Below are 20474 nucleotides of genomic sequence, written 5' to 3'. Positions count from 1 at the left end.
AAATGTCTATTAAACTTTTTATGTCCTCTTTGAATAAGTGTCTTTCAGGTCTTCTGTCCACTTAATTGGATTGGTTTATTTGTTTGTTTGTTTTTTGTTTTGGTGTTGAGTAGTATTGAGTTCTTTATAGTTTTGGATATTAACCCCTTATCAGATGTATCATTGTCAAATATGTTCTCCCATTTAGTAGGACGTCTCTTCATTTTTGGTTTCCTTTGCTGTGCAAAAACTTTTTAGTTTCATACATCTCATTTGATTATTTTTTTCTTTTGTAACCCTTGCCTGAATAGATATGTCAGAAAAAACATTGTTGAGAGAAATGTTTGAGATTTTACTTTCTCTTTTCTTTTAGAGTTTTTATGGTTTTGAATCTATCCATATTAAGTTTATTCTTGTATATGGTGTAAGGCAGGGGTCCCCAAACTTTTTACACAGGGGGCCAGTTCACTGTCCCTCAAACCGTTGGAGGGCTGGACTATAAAAAAATTATGAACATATTCCTATGCACACTGCACATATCTTATTTTAAAATAAAAAAACAAAACGGGAACAAATACAATATTTAAAATAAAGAACAAGTAAATTTAAATCAATAAACTGACCAGTATTTCAATGGGAACTATGCTCCTCTCACTGACCACCAATGAAAGAGGTGCCCCTTCTGGAAGTGTGGTGGGGGGCTGGATAAATGGCCTCAGGGGGCCGCATGCAGCCCGCAGGCCATAGTTTGGGGTCCCCTGGTGTAAGGAGTCTGTCTACTTTCCTTTTCTTGCAAATATCTGTCCAGTGCTCCAGCATCATTTACTGAATAGACTATTTCCCATTGTATGTTCTGACCTCTTTGTCAAATATTAATTGTTCATATAGGTATGGGTTTATTTCTGAGCTCTCTATTCTGTTTTATTGCTTTATATGTCTGTTTTTATGACAGTAATAAAGCACATGTAATCTAGATAACAATGTTAAGAAGGGCTTTTGTTTTATATTACCCACATGAAAACTTCAGTTATTTAATGAAACCTTTATCTCAATACTAATCAATATCATCTTATAATTTGTTAGCAAATATTTATTGATTACCATGTTCAATATGCTCATGTACATGTATGTAATTAATTAATAAATCCTTCATACACATTGACAGGTGTATCTGAATTACAGACAAATGTGAAGAAACCATTAGGTTTTTACTTCAAAGTTAGTATACGTACTTTATTATAATAATTATTTTTATATAATTTGGATAGTTGTGGTATTAATTCCTTGTACCGATGTGATTTTTATTTATTTATTTATTTGTTTCTTTTACAGAGACAGAGAGAGAGTCAGAGAAAGGGTTAGACAGGGACAGACAGACAGGAATGGAGAGATAAGAAGCATCAATCATTAGTTTTTCATTGTGCATTGTGACACCTTAGTTGTTCATTGATTGCTTTCTCGTATGTGCCTTGACCATGGGGCTACAGCAGACCAAGTAACCCCTTGCTCGAGCCAGCAACCTTGGGTCCAAGCTGGTGAGCTTTTGGTCAAACCAGATGAGCCCGCGCTAAATCTGGTGACCTCGGGGTCTCGAACCTGGGTCCTTTCACATCTCAGTCTGATGCTCTATCCACTGCGCCACCGCCTGCTCAGGCACCAATGTGAATTTTAATGGGCAAATGCATTAGGCAAACTCTAAGTCCTGAATGTCATCAGCATCCCATTTTTACAGATGAAAAGTGGATGATCCTAAAGGTGGTAGGACCTACAAAACCCTTTTCCTCTGACAGCTGATCCTGTCCCCAGCATTGTGCCTATAAAGACACTTCAAATGATGAAGATGTATTTCAATTGTAGATGTTTTTAGTCTTATTTAAAAAAATGACTTCCTATAGTTTTTGGTACAGAATAGGATGGAGAACACCATCAGTCAGCTCAGGAAATTTGCCAAATGCGTCAATGAAGTTAGAAATATTAATTCAGTTAAGTGAACATCTGTCAACTTTATAAATTTCAGCACAATGTTAATTTATATTGACATTAATATTATGAATTAATTCTTAGTGTATGATTATAATCTTGCCAATATTCCCTTGCCACATTACTAGGTACATTTCAAATATTATAATGACTATCAATAATAGAGGCTGAACTGTTTTAGGGATTTGTGGAAAAGTGTTGCTTTAGAAAGGACAAGATATTTCTATAGAAGCAACAATAACCATTTGCATGAATGAGCTAAAAAAGAAAAGTACGAAGCATAGAAAAGAGTAAAAAGAAAAGGCATGGAACTGACATCCAAAGCAAAGGGTAGAAAAAGGAGAGTCAAGCAGGGAAATACACATAGTATACTTTTGAAAGAATGTTCAGAATGATGTTTAATCGACAATGGTCAAACAATTTTTTTAAGGATATAGAAATAAATAATAGCCTTTTAATTTAACCCGGAGAAAGTTCATGGTGATTCTAGGGAGAACACTTCTTCTGTTCCTTAGAAGAAATAGAGGTAATTGGTAAAAGTATAATAAGTAATCAGTTATCTGCATTTGGAGATGTCCATTAAGAAGAAAGTACCTAGGAGAAAATTGTAGATCAACTATTCTATCTACATATGCTTCCAGGGATGTGGCCAATGGCTTTTCCATTTCCAAGCTCCTATAGTTTACCCATCTGTGACCCTCATTCGGTACTTAGGACCTGCTGGCTTGTATGTCATTTATTTCTTTAGGAATTGGTATATTTCTAAAAAGCCTGTGAGCTCTTTAACAAGTGCTTTATATTGTCTGCCACAATGGATTGTACATAATGTTAGTGATAGTAATAATTGTCATGGTACTAATGGTAAATAGCTGTCACTATGACTGTGCTAAGTACTTTATATGTTTCATGTTATTTAATCTTCTTCCTGGGGTAGCTATTATTATTACCTGTCATTATCTCCAATGTGAAAGTAATGATGCTGAATGAGACTCAGTCAATATCTTGCTTCTATTTACACAGCGTGTAGGTTTATGTCTTGGATAAATGTAAGGTCATGGTGGCTCTGGTGAGGCTAGGAGTCTGAAAAACACTGGATCTCTGGCCAGCAAGGTAGATAAGCAGTATAGATAACATTGTCTGTCAAATCAGCTGCTCAAAGAAACAGAGCACAGGCAGAGGCCAGATAGAGTTGCCAGATAAAATAGAGAACACCTGGCTAACTTTGAATTTTACATAAACAACAACAAAAAGAATTTTAGTATGTCTCAAATGCTGCCTAGGACATACTTCTGCTAAGAAAATATTCATTTTTAAATGTAATATTCAAATTTAACTGGGCATTCTGTATTTCTCTTTGCTACTGTGACAACCCTAACATTATGGCACATTGCCTTCATCTTTGGAGGTGCTGAGGAAGTACAGATCTGAACCATAAACCAGAAAGAGAAAAAGAAGAAGAATATTTCTGTCATTTTTTTAAATCAGAATTTGTGCTCAAGTAAACTTGACCAATTAAAATAGTTAAAAATTTTGTTTTGTGTCTGCATTATATTTATTTACAAAACAAAAAATAATTTTTAAAATATTGTAATGCCGGTGGCCAAGGCCAGGCAGGTGCACATTGGCTTTGGGCCGACAGTAGAAAAATTGCAAAGCCAGAAAGGGTTGGGCCATTCCGTTTAATAAAGTCTCACAACAGTGGATGAGCACACAGGCAGGGGAAACTGCCTCTCAGGCAAACAAACAGCAAAATGGCCCCTCACAGAGGCCGGCAGCCATTCCATGCATCCGCAATCCCCTACTTTTCTCAAGTACATGCACTCATAGCCTTATCCAGGCTATGCACACATGCCTCTGCCACATGCTCATGCACTAATCAAGCAAAATGCTTGCAGTTGGTAAACCCATGAGCAAGCCTAACACAGCTGTCCCACATTCCACCCCTGTAGGGTTGCTTGCCTCACAATAGGTACATTACATATATATACCAAAAATGACAATTACAAAGGTACTCTTCACAATGTCTCCCTGAGCACTCTGCCCATGGAGTTAACTGAACTTCCCACCCCACGGTGCCAACAAGGCCACACATTGTAAGTGGGGGCCTGTATAGTCCAGAGCCATGTCCATTGAAACCAAAAAGTGTCCTTGGTGCATCTCTGAAACTGGGTGAGAGCAGCTTCCTGGTGCAGGAAGGCTTCCAGAGGTGCCATGGTCTTCCCCATCCAAGTCTCTTGTACTATCCAAAGGTGGCATGTCCATCCAATAAGGGAGCTGGAGCCCCAGTCTAGTTGTAGTCCAAGAGTCAGTCCATGACAGACAGCCCAGCTCTCTGCACAAACACCAACGTAAAGGTCCATTACAGGCAACTAGGTTCACATGGTGCCTCAGGCTTCCCCCTTCATCCCTGCCATCATGGAAGCTTTGAAGATGCTGTCCCAAGGAGGAGCGTATGGCAACAGCAGGCAACTTCTCCACCTCTGCTCCAGATAGCATGATGTCATCCACTCCTACGTCCCACAATCACAGCAAGCCTACCAGGGGCTCAGTAGGTACTTCTTGCTGCTGGGTTTTTACCTTCTGGATGACCACTGGCTAAGCTCTGAGTGTACAGACAGCAGCTTCAGCCCAAGCCTCCTCATCCTCAGAAGAGGAGCTGTAAACACATACTCCCACCAATTTAGAGCCACTCTGCTGGCATAGCTCCATCTTTGGCTCCTATGGCTGCTAGCTCTTGGCCTGAAGCTGAACCTGCAGTGTTTCCTCCAACAACTGCCACTGCCAACGTTCAACTTCCAGGGAAAACTGCAACTCACAGATTCATTTGGCCTCCTTCTCCAGTGCTGGCTCCAGTTCACACCATTGCTGGTTCTCAGCCTGCAGTCTGACTTGCAATTCTCAGATCTGCAGTTCTTTCTCCAGTGACCATTCCAGCTTGTGCTATTGTTGTCACTTGGTCTGCAGCTCACCCTGGAGCTTTCGACCTTGGGCCACCTCTAGCACAGAGCTCTTGGTTTCCTCTCACACAGCTGTAAAAAGTACCCAGCCTATGGCTTCCAAAAGGACATCCATAAAGAACCATACACTGGAGAACAGCAACCACTCCTCTAGCCCACCTTCAAGGTTGTCAGCAGCTCCATACTCTTCTGCTCCAAACCCTGCCCACTATGCCAGATGTAATGCCAGTGGCTGAGGCCTGGTAGGTGCACATTGGATTCAGGCAAAGAGTAGAAAAATGGAAGAGTTGGAAAGCGTTGGGCCATTCCACTTAATAAAGTCTCACAACAGTGGATGAGCACACAGGCAGGGGAAACTGCCTCTCAGGCAAACAAACAGCAAAATGGTCCCTTGGCCCCTCACAGTGGCAGGCAGACTTCGTCATCCTCAATCCCTCATCTCTCATCTCTCTCAAGCACAAGCACCCATAGCCTTATCTAGGCTGTACATACATGCCTCTGCCACATGCTTACACACTAATCAAGCAAAGTGCTTGCAGCTGGTAAACCCGCAAGCAAGCCTAATACAGCTGCCCCACAAATATATTCTTAAGTTCTTTGTATTTCTCTTCCTCTCTCATATACACACAACCAAAAAAAAAAAAGGTTTAGAAAAGAGCCATTTAAATTCCTTTTCATGTGAAATATATTATTAATTTCACAGATTCTGCAAGGCAAACACCAGAAATCAGATTCAAGTTAGGATGCGTAAAATATTGTAGTGAAAATAGCTGTGTTTTGGCTTGCGTGCTTGTGTTCCAGCTGCAAGCACTTTGCATGATTAGTGTATGAGCATGTGGCACAAAGCCACATGTGTGTAGCCTCTATAAGGCTAGGGGTGTGTTTCCTGGAGGGCAATTTTTCCAAATCGCTCTCCTGTGACCACGAGGGGAGATTCCCTGATTTTCTCAGCTGTTACCATGAGGGGCAGTGTAATGCTGGTGGTTGAGGCCAAGCAGGTTCCCAAGGATTTGGGCAGACCATGGACAAACTGCAGAGCTGAAAAGCATTGGGCCATTCCATTTATTAGATTTTTGGAATGGTGGGTGAACAAACAATCGGGAAAATCACTTCTTGCAGTGGCAGGCGAGCAAACAGGGAAACCACCCCTTGTGGTGGCACACAAGCGATCCACAAAACCCCTCAGAGGGACAGTACCTGTAGCCTTATATAGGCCACACACACATAGCCTAAGCACAGTGCAAGTAAGCCAGCCTAACACAGTTGTTTCCCCCACATTGCCCCCCTTTAGGGTTGCTTGCCTCACAATCTACACTACAGGTACCTTCTGTGATGGTCCCTGTCTGAGAAGTGAGGTATATTACATTAACAGTAGAGACTACAGCAACAGCACAGGCCATACCAAAAATGATACTAATTACAAAGGTGTCCTTCACAGTGTCTCCCAGAGCATTCAAGGGATAGTACATTTCTACCTTAGGTGGCCAGGTGCTGGTTGCCCAGGGGGTTAACTGGAGGTCCACCTCTAGCTCCCTAACCTACAGTGCCAACAAGGCCTCCCATCATAGGTGGAGAGCTTGTACAGTTGAGGGCCATGTCCATTGAAGCCATTGGCCTTTATTTAAGTAAGGCTATTGGGGCAGGCAGGAGCATGTTGCCCTGCTGCCCAAAGCCCAGCTTGAGTAAAGCGTCCTTGGTGAGTACCTGCAACTGGATGGGAGCAGCTTCCTGGTGCAAGAGGGTATCCACAGGTGCCACAGCTCCCCTCCCCCATCAGGGTCTTTTGTAGCACTGTCCATAAGCTGTATGTTCATCCAGCAAGGGAGCTGGTGCCCCTCTCTTGTCACAGTCTCTGCTCAAGAGTTCATTATATCATTCAATAATCAACGTGAGGCAGTTGTGTTAGGCTTGCTCACTGGTTTACTGGCTGCAAACCCTTTGCCTGATTGGTGCATGAACACCTGGCAGAGGCATGTGTGCATAACCTATATAAGGCTATGGGTGCTTGCACTTGAGGGGATTGCAGATGTGCAGATTGCCTGCCCGCCACTGTGAGGGGCTGTTTTGCTATTTTCCTGAAAGGCAGTTTCCCCTGACTGTGCTTGTCCACTGTTGTGAGACTTTATTAAACGGAATAGCCCAAGCCCTTTCCAGCTCTACAGTTTTTCTACTGTCTGCCTGAATTCAATGTGTATCTGCCTGACCTTGGCCACCAACATTACATCTGGTGTAGTGGGCAGGGTTCAGAGCAGATGAGTATAGAGACGCCAACACCCTTGAAGGGTGAGGTAGAAAAGTGGTCACTGTTCTCCAGCATATGATTCCCAGTAGCTGTCCTTTTGGGGGCTATAGGCTGGGTGTATTTTACAATCCTGTGAGAAGAAACTAAGAGCTCTGTGTGAGAAGCTGAGCAAGGTCGAAAGCTTCAGGATGAGCTGCATACTGAGCGTCAATGATGGTGTGAACTGGACTGAGTGCTGAAGAAGGAGGCCAACCAGTCCTTGAGTTGCAGTGTGAGGTGCAGGCTGAGCGCCAATGGTGCCTGGAACTGGAGCAGTCTCTAGACAAAGAGTTATGGGTTCACAAGCTGCAGTTTGTCATGGAAGCTTAACATTGGCAGAGACAGCTGTTGGAGAAACAACTGTAGGTTCAGTAGCTCGAGAGTCAGCTTCAGGCTGAGAGCTGACAGCTACAGGAGCTGAGGTGGGCGTGGAAGATGGATATGCATTTCTGCCAGCAGAGTGGCTCTGAGTAGGCAGAAGCAGGCTTTTCCGATTCCTCCTCCTATGAAGGGGAGGCCCAGGCTGCAACTGCTGTCCACAGACTCAGAGCCCAGCTAGTGGTCACCAAGAAGGTAAGACCCAGCAGCCAAGAGTCTCTCAGGGGCAGCCACAGCCTCCTCCCCAGGTAGTGGAGCACTCTGTGGCCCTGCTGTACACCTGGGCAGAGCTGATGGAGTTGGGGGTGAAAATAAGGCAGAAACCCACTGAACCCCTGGCAGCCTGCTTGGTGAGGCTGCGGGACATAGGGGGTGGATAGCATCATACCCTCTGGAACAGAGATGGACCATAAGGCTCAGATGGCTGCTGCATGCACTGTCCTCGACCCCAACTAATAAGAGAAATGACCTGTGAAAGTTACCCAAACAAACATAGATGTGGGTAGATTTGATGGCAGCTGGGGTAAATAGAGAGAAATAAGATGGCAAGCCTAATAAAGTCTTGTTGGAGCTTTGGCAGCAGCTTGAGTCAGAACTGAGGTTTCAGACACTGAAAAAGTGGAGGAAGTGCGTGGCCCCACCATCTACCAGAAAAATGGGTTCCCAAGACCAATTGTCCCAGTTTGAATAGGGGGAAGGGTAGGGGCCTGTCCAACAGTGATGGCGAGGGACAGAGGCCCCCTGTGAAATTGGCAATCCACTGGTCTCCTTCTAATGTGCAGCAGATGTTGGCATTAGAAGGTAATAGGAGCTTTTTTTTTTTTTTTTTTTTAACATCAGCAGCAGCTAAGAAAACTGTTAAGGCAACACAGACCTTGAATGTGTTTGCATTTGACCCTGCCAGGCCCTGTGAGCTTGTTGATGGGTCTGGATGGGGCTAGTGGCAATGGACAGCACACTACAAAAAGGTACTGAGATCCATTAATAAAGAGCTGTATGGCTAGTTGCCTGTAGTGGACTTTTACCTTGGTGACTTGCACAGACAGCTGGGCTGTCTATCGTGGACTGACTCTTGGACTGCAAACAGAGGGGGGCACTGGCTCCCTTGATGGATGGATATATCGCTTGTGGATAGTACTATGAGACACCCTGATGGGGGAGGAGGCCTCACGGCACCTCTGGAGGCCCTCCTGCACTGGTTCTCATCCAGTTGCAGAGATGCACCAAGAACACTTACAGTTTTCATGGAAACAGCCCTGGAGTATAACAGGCCCTCCTATCTACCCTGGGATAGGGAGTTAGAGGTGGGCCTCCAGGTGACACCTGGGCAGAGTGCTCAGGGAGACATTGTGAAGGGTACCTTTGTAATTGTCATTTTGGTATGTATGTAATGTACCTATTGTGAGGCAATCAACCCTAAAGGGGTAGAATGTGGGGCAGCTCTGTTAGTCTTGTTCACTGGTTTACCGGTTGCAAGCCCTTTGCCTGAGTGGTGCATGAGAATGTGGCCAGGACATGTGTGCATAGCTTATATAAGGCAATGGGTAATTGCACTCAGGGGGATTGTGGATGTGCAAATTGCCTGCCCGTTACTGTGAGGGGTTATTTTACTGTTTGCCTGAGAGGCAGTTTCCCCTGCCTGTGTGCTTGTCTGCTGTTGTGAGACTTTATTAAATGGAATGGCCCAACTCTTTCAGGCTCCACAGTTTTTCTACTGTCTGCCTGAATCCAATGTGAACCTGCCTGGCCTTGGTCACCATAATTACAATCAGTTCTTGATAGATAGTGCAGCTGTCTGTGCAAATCACCAAGCTTAAGATCCATTACAGGCAACTAGCCAAACAACTCTTTGATAACGCACCTCAGCGCCTTTCCTTTAGTCCTCTGTCTATTGCCACAAGCCTCATGCAAACCCCTCAGCCAGCTCACAGGGCATAGGAGCCACCTTGACTGTTCTCTTAGCTGCTGCAAAAGCACTTATCTTCTAAGGCCAACACCTGCCGCATATTAGAAGGGGACCAGTTGATTGCCAATTATACATGGGCCGCCCTCCAGCCCCCACTGGTCCCCATTAGACAGGTCCCTCACCCTTCCCCCTCCTCAAACTGGAACAACAGGTCTTGGGGATCGTCCTCTCCCTCAGCTGTCTCCATTCAACCTGAGCACCAACCACTTTTTTTATTGGTAGCTGCTGGGGCCAGCTACTTTCCCTGGTTTTTTAGTAGCTGGAACCTCTGTTCCGGTTGAAGCTGCTGCCAAAGCCTTAACAGGACTTTAGTAGACCCACCATCTAATTTCTCTCTATCTGCCCCAGCCATGACTAAATCTACCCACATTTGTGTTTGGGTCACTTTTACAGGCATAATTTTCTTATTAGTCGGTGGTGGTGGGAGGAGAGCATGGGGCCACGCTGTTTCTAACTTTCCCAAATCCGCCACCATCTGTGTAACAGTATTGATGGGTTGCCCCACATAAGTGCTCAAGATAACCACTAGTGACCCCAAAAGGGCTGACAAGATGCTACAGAGAAAAAGGTCCCTCATCCCTGCTGTAAATGCTTCCTCCTATGATCCATGGACATTCAGGTTGAAAGCAGCATTTCTCACACCTAGTTCCCGGAGGACCTGCTGTAGCTCAGTATATGACTGCCACCAACTTACTCCCACTGGCAAGTCTCCAGCATTCTGTCAAACCATACAAGGGACAGTCATCACTCATTCTAATAGGGTATGATTTCCAGGATTGTCATAGCAGTTCTGAAGATGCTGCTTCAAGGAGGAGTCTGTCCTGGAGAGCACGATGCCATTCACCCCTATGTCCCATAACTGCAGCAATCAAGTTGCCAGAGACTCAGTGGGTTTCTGCCTGAATTTTGCCCCTAAGTATACCAACTCTGTCTGGGTATAGGGCTAAACCACAGAGTGCTCAACCACTTGAGGAAATTGTGCCTGACCCTGAGGCATTTTTGGCTGCTGGGTTTTTACATTCTGAGTGACCACTGGCGAGGCTCTGAATCTGCTGACAGCAGTTTGAGCCCTAACCTTCTTCTCCTCAGAGGAGGAGTCAGAAATGACTACTAACACTGACTCAGAGTCACTCCGCTGGCACAAATGCAGCTTCTACTTCAGTAACCACTTAAGCTCTTGTGGCTACTGATTCTCAGCCTGAAGCTGAGACTATAGCTCTTGAACCCACAACTGTTTCTCTAACAACTTCATCTGCCAGCATTTAGCTTCTAGTGCAAAATGGATCTCTTGAACCCACAATTTCTTCTCATGCAGTCATTCCAGTTCCTGCTGTTGTCAGCTTGTACTGGAGTTCTTGAACTTGTAGCTGCTTCTGCATCGACTGTTTCAGCTCCTTAACACTGCTGATGCTTGGCTTCTGCCACAGAGCTTTCAGTTTCTGCCCATAAGGTTGTAAAAAACACACACACAGCCCATGGACCCCAACAGGATAACCAGAGGGAACCACATGCTAAAGAACAATGGCCACTCCTCTATCCTAATCTTCAAGGATGTTGGCGGCTCCATACTGATCTAATGGAATCTTGTCCACTACGCCAGATGTAATGCTGGTGAAGGAGGCCAAGCAGGATCGCACTGGATTCGGGCAGACAACAGAGAACTGCGGAGTTGGAAAGCATCAGGTCATTCCCATTTATTAAACTTTCACAACAGTGGGTAAGTAAACAGGCAGGGGAAAATCTCTTCTCGTGGCAACAGGTGAGCAAACAGTAAAACCACCCCTCCCAGTGGCAGCAAGGATTCCACAAAACTAGTAATGAGATTTAGCCAGTTCACCCTGGTTCAGCAGAATTGATACCTAATTTTTTGTTCGATTCAGCAAACCGGTTGTTAAAAGGGCACTTTTAATCAGGGTTCTCTCTAAGGTGAGCGCCTGGTCAGCCGCCCAATGTGGGAATCACAAATTTACATTCCTTGCTCTTTTTTTAACATTCATCTGTGCAACAGCATATTCTAAATGCTCATAGTAATGTTCATTCTATCCACAGGAGAAAAAAATTCAATGGAACTAGGCTTGTAATATTTATTTATTCATTTTATAAAACTCATTATACCTCTGATGAATTACTACATTTTAATTCCTTTGCATTTGTTACTTTAGTAAACAAAAATATAACGTAAAGAGAAAAAGTGCCAAACAACCTGGGGGTGACAAGCTGTCATTGGAAATATCTTAAATAACAGTTCTATTGTTTTTTGTTAGGTATTATTTAATATTTATTCATTAATATTTTAAAACTCTTTCTTATAACATAATCTAGCTTTGTATACCTCTTTTATTGTTCTTATTTAAGTATTAAACACATGAAATAGTAAACTACCTTTTGGTATATCTTTTTTTATACTTAAAACAGTCATAGGGCAGAGAACTGGTTGTTAAATTATTTGAATCCCATCACTGTGCAAAACCCTCCAAAGGGAGAGTCCCTGTAGCCTTATACAGGCTACACACAGACATCGCTGTGACATGTGCTCATGCACTAAGCATCCAGAGTGCTAGCAAGCAAGCCTAAAACAGTTTTTTTCCCTACCTGTGGTGTTCCTGATCCCTTGCCCTCCACTGCTAATAGCATTTTTGCTTTGCTTATTTGCTCACCCGTCTCGTCAAGCTCCAATAAATGGGAAAACTGATGCTCTTTGGCTCTGCAGTTCCTCTACCATCTCCCCAGATCCAATGTGAACCTGCCTGGCCTTGGCTACTGGCATTACAAATGTGTCCACTCGAAATCCTGCTAAGCATTTATCATGGTATCTCTGTTTGTCTAGTGTTTCGCGGGAAGCCACTGTGTCTTTGAACTGAGAAAAAAAATAGAAATAAAATAAAACTCCAGAGATCACCAAACCAACTTCCCTTTCCCCTGGGAATGGTTGTTCTTAGTCATGGGCAGATTTGTCTGTCCTATGTGGTTCAATTCAAACTCTCATGACCCCTGAACTTTGTAGCTAATCATATTTCTGATACTCCATCGGACCGAATTTGCTCTAAATGTGCAACAGGAACCAGCCAGTTCCCTGATCTCCTCTCAGCTGATTGAAGTAAACATATAGGCACCCTGAAAGGATTTAGGGAGCTCAGATATTCATCACAAATGAAGTTTGCTTAAAGCTCAGCTACTTTGTTTTCAAGAACTCCGATTCCAGCAGCTTGGGAACTGAGACTCTATTCCTCTCTTTCCTTTCCTTGCCCCTTATCTCACACTCTCCCCAACAGTCCTCCTTCACTCTTGGCATTCAGTACATTGATGGGGACATTGTAACCTCTTTCTGAAAGCCACAGTGACAAGTTCCTCTTGGAATGAAAAAAGAATTTTAGAACAAATATTCACAGATAAAAAAACATTTAAACAAGGGAGCAGATTTGGGAGTCATATTTTTATAATTTACCAGAAAGTATCTTCCTTTCTGTCTACATTTTTAAAAATTTTAAGCAGAAGTTATTTACTTAATTCCTAAAGGTGACCAATTATTTGGTACCAGTGTTATAAAATATGTAACTTTGTTCCAAAGTTCCAATTTGTCAGCCCAAGTAGGTTGTGATGAGTTGTTTTCTTAATCCTAATGTCAATCCTCTGAGATTCTTTATTAGTTATCCTTTTTTTTTTTTTTTTTTTGTATTTTTCTGAAGTTGGAAAACGGGGAGGCAGTCAGACAGACTCCCGCATGCGCCCGACCGGGATCCACCCGGCACACCCACCAGGGGGCGATGCTCTACCCATCTGGGGTGTAGCTCTGTTGCAACCAGAGCCATTAGAGCGCCTGAGGCAGAGTCCACAGAGCCATCCTCAGTGCCCGGGCCAACTTTGCTCCAATGGAACCTTGGCTGCGGGAGGGGAAGAGAGAGACAGAGAGGAAGGAGAGGGGGAGGGGTGGAGAAGCAGATGGGCGCTTCTTCTGTGTGCCCTGGCTGGGAATCAAACCCGGGACTCCTGCATGCCAGGCCGACGCTCTACCACTGAACCAACCGGCCAGGGCCATCAGTTATCCTTTTAAATTAATCCATTGAAAATAAAGTAGCTGGAGGCAGCTGGAAGTCATCAATGTCATTGTGGACCCCAGCAGGAACCTGGACCTGCTGACTGCAAATAGGGGCCCTTGAGGCTGGGCTCCGCTCACGAAATGCTGGGCCTCTGCCTGTCTTTGCCCCTCTTGGACCTTGTCCCTGAAGAGCTTTCCAGACAGGGCCACCTGCGGTCTCTCCCCACCCTAACCCTGCCTCCTGTACCCCAGCCTCCCTCCCTGACACAGAGTGGTTCCTAATAGAGGCGGTAAGACTGGGGCAGCCCCCCGTGTGCAAGCACCCATTGCCTCCCCCTCAGGCTACGCCCTCGGCCCCTTCCAGCTGTGGCTGGTTCACTATAAAGAACCTCCCCACACACACTGTGCCATAACCAAAGGGGCAAGTGCCACGCCCAAGCCTCCTCTCAGCTCCCAGCAAGCAAGACAGAGAATTGTACAGCTCCTGCTTTTGCCCACAAAAAAAAAAAAAAAAAAGAAAAGAAAAAAGAAAAACAGTGATTTCCATCTAATGAAACTAGGTTATAAAAGAAATAGCCTAAGACAAGAGATAAATTTCTTTAGGATTGGATGATTCTATCATATCTATGGTATGTGAAATCCAATGTTACTCCTGTTGTCTAGTTACCTTAAAAAAATTAGTAAAAACAAAACAAAACAAAAACTGGTTTCACCAAATTGGCAAAAAATATTGAAATTCCAAAAATAAATACCCATTTAAGTAGGAAAATAATGTTGGACTAAATTTTTTTTCTTTTTTTTTAATTAAATTTAATGCAGTGACATTGATAAATCAGGGTACATATGTTGAGAGAAAACATCTCCAGATTATTTTGACATTTAATTATGCTGTATACCCCTCACCCAAAGTCAAATTGTCTTCTGTTACCTTCTATCTGGTTTTCTTTGTGCCCCTCCCCTCCCCCACCCCCTCTCTCCTTCCTCGCCCCATTCCCCCTTCCCCCCACACACCCACCCCCATTACCATCACATTCTTGTTCATGTCTCTGAGTCTCATTTTTATGTCCCATCTATGTATGGATTCATATAATTCTTAGTTTTTCTGATTTACTTATTTCACTCCGTATAATGTTATCAAGGTCCATCCATGTTATTGTAAATGATCCGATGTCATCATTTCTTATATCTGAGTAGTATTCCATAGTATATATGTACCAAAGTTGGACTAAATTTTTGAGATGGCTTTTCAAATGTTTGTGATGAATACTGTAAAGCCAGTAGCTGTGGCCACCATCACAGCTACCTGGCCTATGCAGGTTCGCATTAGATTTGGATAGTCAGTAACAAAACAATGGAGCCAAGAACTGGTGGGCCATTACCTTTAATCCTAGGGTGCACCCGGCAGGCAAGTAAAAACACACACTGGGCTCCAAAACCCACTCATTCAGGGCTCATAAAGCTACTGACTTATCTGAGTTTCCTAGAGTCAAATGTTTCTATCTCACCAACCTTATTCACCTCTGTTTCCCATCTCCTTCTCTCTGCACAAACTCTGCACAAACTGGCTTCTCCCTCAGCACTCCACCATCTTGGCTGCTTCTCCTGGCCTCCTCCATGTGGCCTTTCTCTGCTATCCTCTCTAATGCTAATCTCAGGAACTGTGAGAGAGCAAGCTCCCAGTCTGCCCCCACTTTATAGTGTAGAATTCAAAACCTTTAACCTAATATACAAATAAGGAAGTCTCTGATACAAAGTCACTTATCTGAGGCATAATGGGATTCTTCATGAGAGTGCACCTCCCCACATCATGCAACAGTCAAGGGTGTGGGGAAAAGCTTAGTCTTAAAACTAAGCCTTAGGTTATAATGACCTGGCCTGCTTACAGTCTGTCCCCCACACCCTATACAAACTATAAGCAAGCAAACATATATATCATATTTAAAAACTTATTTGACCAACAAATACAATGATTCAAAAAGTACATGTATGTGAATATAAACATCTGCTTCTAAAATTTATTTAGTCACACAATTTTAATGTTTCAAAAACTAACTTTGCTATCTAGATTATAACACTGACAAAATTATATATTTTGAAACAATCCAGGTATTTGCTTGAAGAAAATAAGTTTGCTGACAGATTACTTTGCTAGTATTTTATTTTCTGGTTGCCAATAATCAAATTAAGTGTTAACTTTGTAGCACTAATCTAAGAGATGGGGTAATTAGTTGCAGGGCCCATGTGTCTCACAGTAGCTTCTGCACAAGGGTAGTTAAAATAGGATTCCAGGAATTTCACAGAAATAGCTGAACAAAATACCAGAAATGCTATGGATTCTGAGCATGAAATTTGTCTTCAACATACATGTGGTTTTTATCATACACTGAATAAATCTATTATTTTCTCCTACAAATTGTCTGTTGCTCCCATTTTACTTCCACTCCATTTAGAGGGGTTGAAACAGTGTGAGACATTATAGGATTCAAATACTCAGTTGAAAAATACTTTGGTCTTGATTTTGGCAGCAGCACCTGCTTTGAGGTTATAAATTTCTGTTTAACAGCTCCACTAGATAGAATAAAGAAAGCTGCCAAACTGTATAAAATTATTAAATATTCTATGTTTTTTTCAAAAAACAAATAATTGAACACAGTAGAACTTTCTATAAAATGACATTATTAAGCTGTGTGACTTTTTATTGATGTCCATTTGGAAGAAGCACAACTACACTACTACTATGAATGAATTATGATAGATGCAATGCAGAATACCATGGTGAAAAAAATACAAGTATGAGACTGAAACAGAAGACTGCTTTATAATATGGATTTACCAGTCTATACTCACAGATAAAAGGCAGTGGATTCCTTAGCCTTGTGTAATGAGCTCTTTCATGTTCGCTGACTGTGAGTATGTGTTATACATTCATTTGAATGTGTTTGCATATGTGTGTATGTTCTATCTGTGTTGAAGCTGGTCCTGAAATCAGGTGCTTTGGCTTTATGCCTCCAGATTAGATTACGTGAAGGAGCAAACTCATAGCAGGTTCTATTTCTACCACTACCCCTAAATACTCTTTGCAGTGAGGTATGTAGAAATTGATGAGTCGCCTGACCTGTGGTGGCACAGTGGATAAAGCGTCGACCTGGAAATGCTGAGGTCGCCAGTTCGAAATCCTGGGTTTGCCTGGTCAAGGCACATATGGGAGTTGATGCTTCCTGCTCCTCCCCCCTTTCTCTCTCTTTCTCCTCTCTAAAATGAATATATAAAAAATATTATAAAAAAGAAATTGATGAGTCATAGCATTTTCGATACCCACATATCCAATATTTATACCTAGTGCTTTCACAAAAAACTATGTGGATAAAATTCATGTTTCTGAATTATTTACATACCATTTCTAATAACTTAGTGAGATATATTTATAAATTACAAATAGTTTCCAAAAGCCTAAAATCATTTAGGCTAATTGGAATAACCTAACTGTGTAATTGATTTTTTAAATGAATTGGTCCCTAAGTGAGTTTTGAGTATTCTATAATTGGTTTCTAATAAATAGTGTAAATAAATGAGTGGTTAATGTGTACATATAGAAGTAGATGATAAGTCTTTACTGCCACTGAAAGACCCAGTATATTGGTGCACAAAATCTAGCAGCATGCTAAGGATTATTAAAGTCAGAATATTATCATTATAAACTAGATATTTTAGGCTCTAATGGAAAATTCCCATCTTTCTTTCTTTGGTCATGAATGCAATTGGTCACTTAGTTTAACAAATAAAATATATCATTTACTTTAGATGTGAAACAAACTTATTTGTCAATTGTGAGGATTGAGATGTTTCAAATGCTTAGGTTCCTAGTGATGATCTCAGCGATGAAAGAAGAGGAGCAGTTTTCCTTTCAAACAGAAAAGTGTTCTGTCAGCAGAATAGATTTATAAAAGCACGTTAAGTAATGGGTGTGTTGGGGTCGTTTTTCAGTTGATTGTGAAGTATACTCTCTTTTTAGAAGAGATACATGACTGCATCTTGGAGACCTCACAGTCACTGACCAAATCCTAATGTTCAGCACTTTGTATCTCTGGCTCAGACCCAGTCTTAGCATCTCAGGATCTGGTAAGTTGTTTCTTCTAAAAGGCAATTGGTACTTGAAAGCAATTCTGACATCCTTTAGCCAGAAACACAGATATACATAGAACTATTGCATAGCTTTCTGCTATTTAATCACAAATATCAAAAAGGCATACAGCTTAAAGGAAACAACTGGTTGGTTTTATAATTCCAATTTCTCCTTCTTTCCATATTATAACTGGTTTCCTTTGATGCTTCTGTCAGTCAAGGAAATTCATCCTTCTGCTATCCAAGTTACCAGCCTGTGACCCAAGTTCTCTCCATAAAATATAACTCATAACCCAAAAAACAGAGAAGGTGTTTGAATGTTCATTCCTGTCACAGTGCCTGGAGAAACCTGACATGTAATTCTTATAGTGATGTGCCTGAGCTTCTTTTTTTTGGTGTGTGTGTGTGACAGAGACAGAGAGGGACAGACATACAGGAAGGGAGAGAGGTGAGAAGCATCAGTTTTTCGTTGCAGCACCTTAGTTGTTCATTAACTGCTCTCTCATATGTGCCTTGACCGGGGGGTTACAGCAGAACAAGTGACCCCTTGCTCAAGCTAGTGACCTTTGGGCTCCAGCCAGTGACCATGGGGTGATGTCTATGATCCCACCCTCAAACCAGCAATCCTGCGCTCAAGCTGAATGAGCCCACGCCGGGGACTCAGGGTTTCACACCTGGGTCCTTAGCGTCTCAGTGTGATGCTCTATTCACTGCATCATCGCCTGGTCAGGCTTCCTGAGTTTCTTGAAGCTGCCTGGCTTCTGGCCTTTCCCTGCCTTGTTTTCAGCCTTTTCTTTGATCCTAAAACTTTTCCAAAATTTTGTAATAAATTGCCTTTTCTTTTTAAATTAGCAAAATTATGCTTCCTGCTACTTACATACAAAAACTCCAGCTGACAAAAGTTTTTTACTTTTGTTTCTGACAGAAGTTTGGAGTTGAAGAATATATTACTAATGTTTAGCAGCTGGTCTGCAGTAGAAAAATTAATCACTGCCCCAGGAGGTAAAAGCTGTATCTAAATTAATACAGTTGAAGGTATCATCATCTTTTTCAAATACTACATCTTTCCTAATCCACTTTAATGATTGTTGTTCCAGCTAGTCATCAGCTAAGCAAGTAACTTACTTAGGCACCTCTTCATAAAAAGTTTTGTACCAACTTATGCCTAAATGATTGTGAATAAAGAAGACTGATGTTCCATAAAATATATTTATTTCATAGGCTTTTTTTTTTTTTACAGGGACAGAGAGAGAGAGAGAAAGGGATAGAGAGGGACAGATAGGCAGGAACAAAGAGAGATGAGAAGCATCAATCATCAGGTTTTTTTGTTGCGACACCTTAGTTGTTCATTGATTGCTTTCTCATATGTGCCTTGACCATGGGCCCTCAGCAGATTGAGTAACCCCTTGCTCGAGCCAGCGACCTTGGGTCCAAGCTGGCGAGCTTTATGCTCAAACCAGATGAGCCCGTGCTCAAGCCGGAGACCTCGGGGTCTCGAACCTGGGTCTTCCGCATCCCAGTCTGACGCTCTTTCCATTGTGTCACCACCCAGTCAGGCTATTTTATAGGCTTTTAAAGACAGCAAAAAACTAGTAAAAGTATGATCAAGTCCATCAATATAGGCCAAAACTCTAGCAAGGATGTCTGTAGCACAAGGCTTTTCCATTTCTTCACAGCAAATTTCTTTTCCTAACTACATTTGGGTTATTTCTTATTATTGTTCTTATATTTAAGTTACACTTGGTGTTTGAACTCTGATCATTTTGGAACAAAGGCACACAAGCCAGAACATCCAGGGGAAATCATGCTGGGATTACAACTTTGACTGAAAGTGATGAGTTTGCCCACATGTGATGGGAACACAAGCTGTTATTCCTTTGATAACTCCTCAGACTGTCTGGTATATATAACTTTCTCTACACACTGGGTTCTTTACTGAGACTGAGCTGGGAACTGTTAAGCTATGCCCTGCCTTTTGAGATGCTCTTTTCAATAATATTGACTCTTGGAAAAGCAGACTGTTAAACTCAGAGAATGGAGATCTGAGTTTTCATCTCAGCTTTGACATTTATTCTCTAAAGGATTTAAGCTCAAAAACTCTCATCCTACTCCTTTGAAATGATTGGTTTGCAGATCAAATATCTTATTGTACTTGAAAGAACTTTATAAAGCATAATGTAACAAACTAGCATGAATTATAATTTTTATTTTTTCTTTATTAAAAACTTGAATTTAGAGATTTCATGAGAGAAATTTTTTTAAATTAAAAAAGATTTTAAATTACAATTGACATACAATATTATATTAGTTTCAAGTGTACATAGTGATCAGACATTTATATACCCTGATAAGTTTATAATATACAGTTATTATAATATTACTGACTAGATTCCCTATGTTGTACTTTATATACCCTTGACTTTTTATAATTGCAATTTGTACTTCATAATCCCTTCATCATTTTTCCCATCTCTTCCACACCCTTCCATCTGTCAAGAAAGTTTTTATAACTCCAAGTAAGTGCAAGCAAAATGATGATATTTAAAAATAACATTCAGCAAAACTCATATAACAAAATGCTTAAAAATTCTTGTTTTTAAATTGAATTTTTTGGTGTGACATTGGTTAATAGAAATATATGAATTTCAGAGGTACAATTCTATAATGCATCATCTGTATATTGTATTGTGTGTTCACCACCCCAAGTCAAGTTTCCTTCCATCACCATTTACCCCCCCTTTACTCTCTTCAAACTACCCCCACTTTTCTTTCCCT

This window comes from Saccopteryx bilineata, chromosome 3 (genome assembly GCF_036850765.1).
Source record: "Saccopteryx bilineata isolate mSacBil1 chromosome 3, mSacBil1_pri_phased_curated, whole genome shotgun sequence".
In the NCBI taxonomy this organism is placed as follows: Eukaryota; Metazoa; Chordata; class Mammalia; order Chiroptera; family Emballonuridae; genus Saccopteryx; species Saccopteryx bilineata.
The sequence above is the reverse complement of the archived record's forward strand: the minus strand, read 5'-3'. Positions refer to the sequence as shown.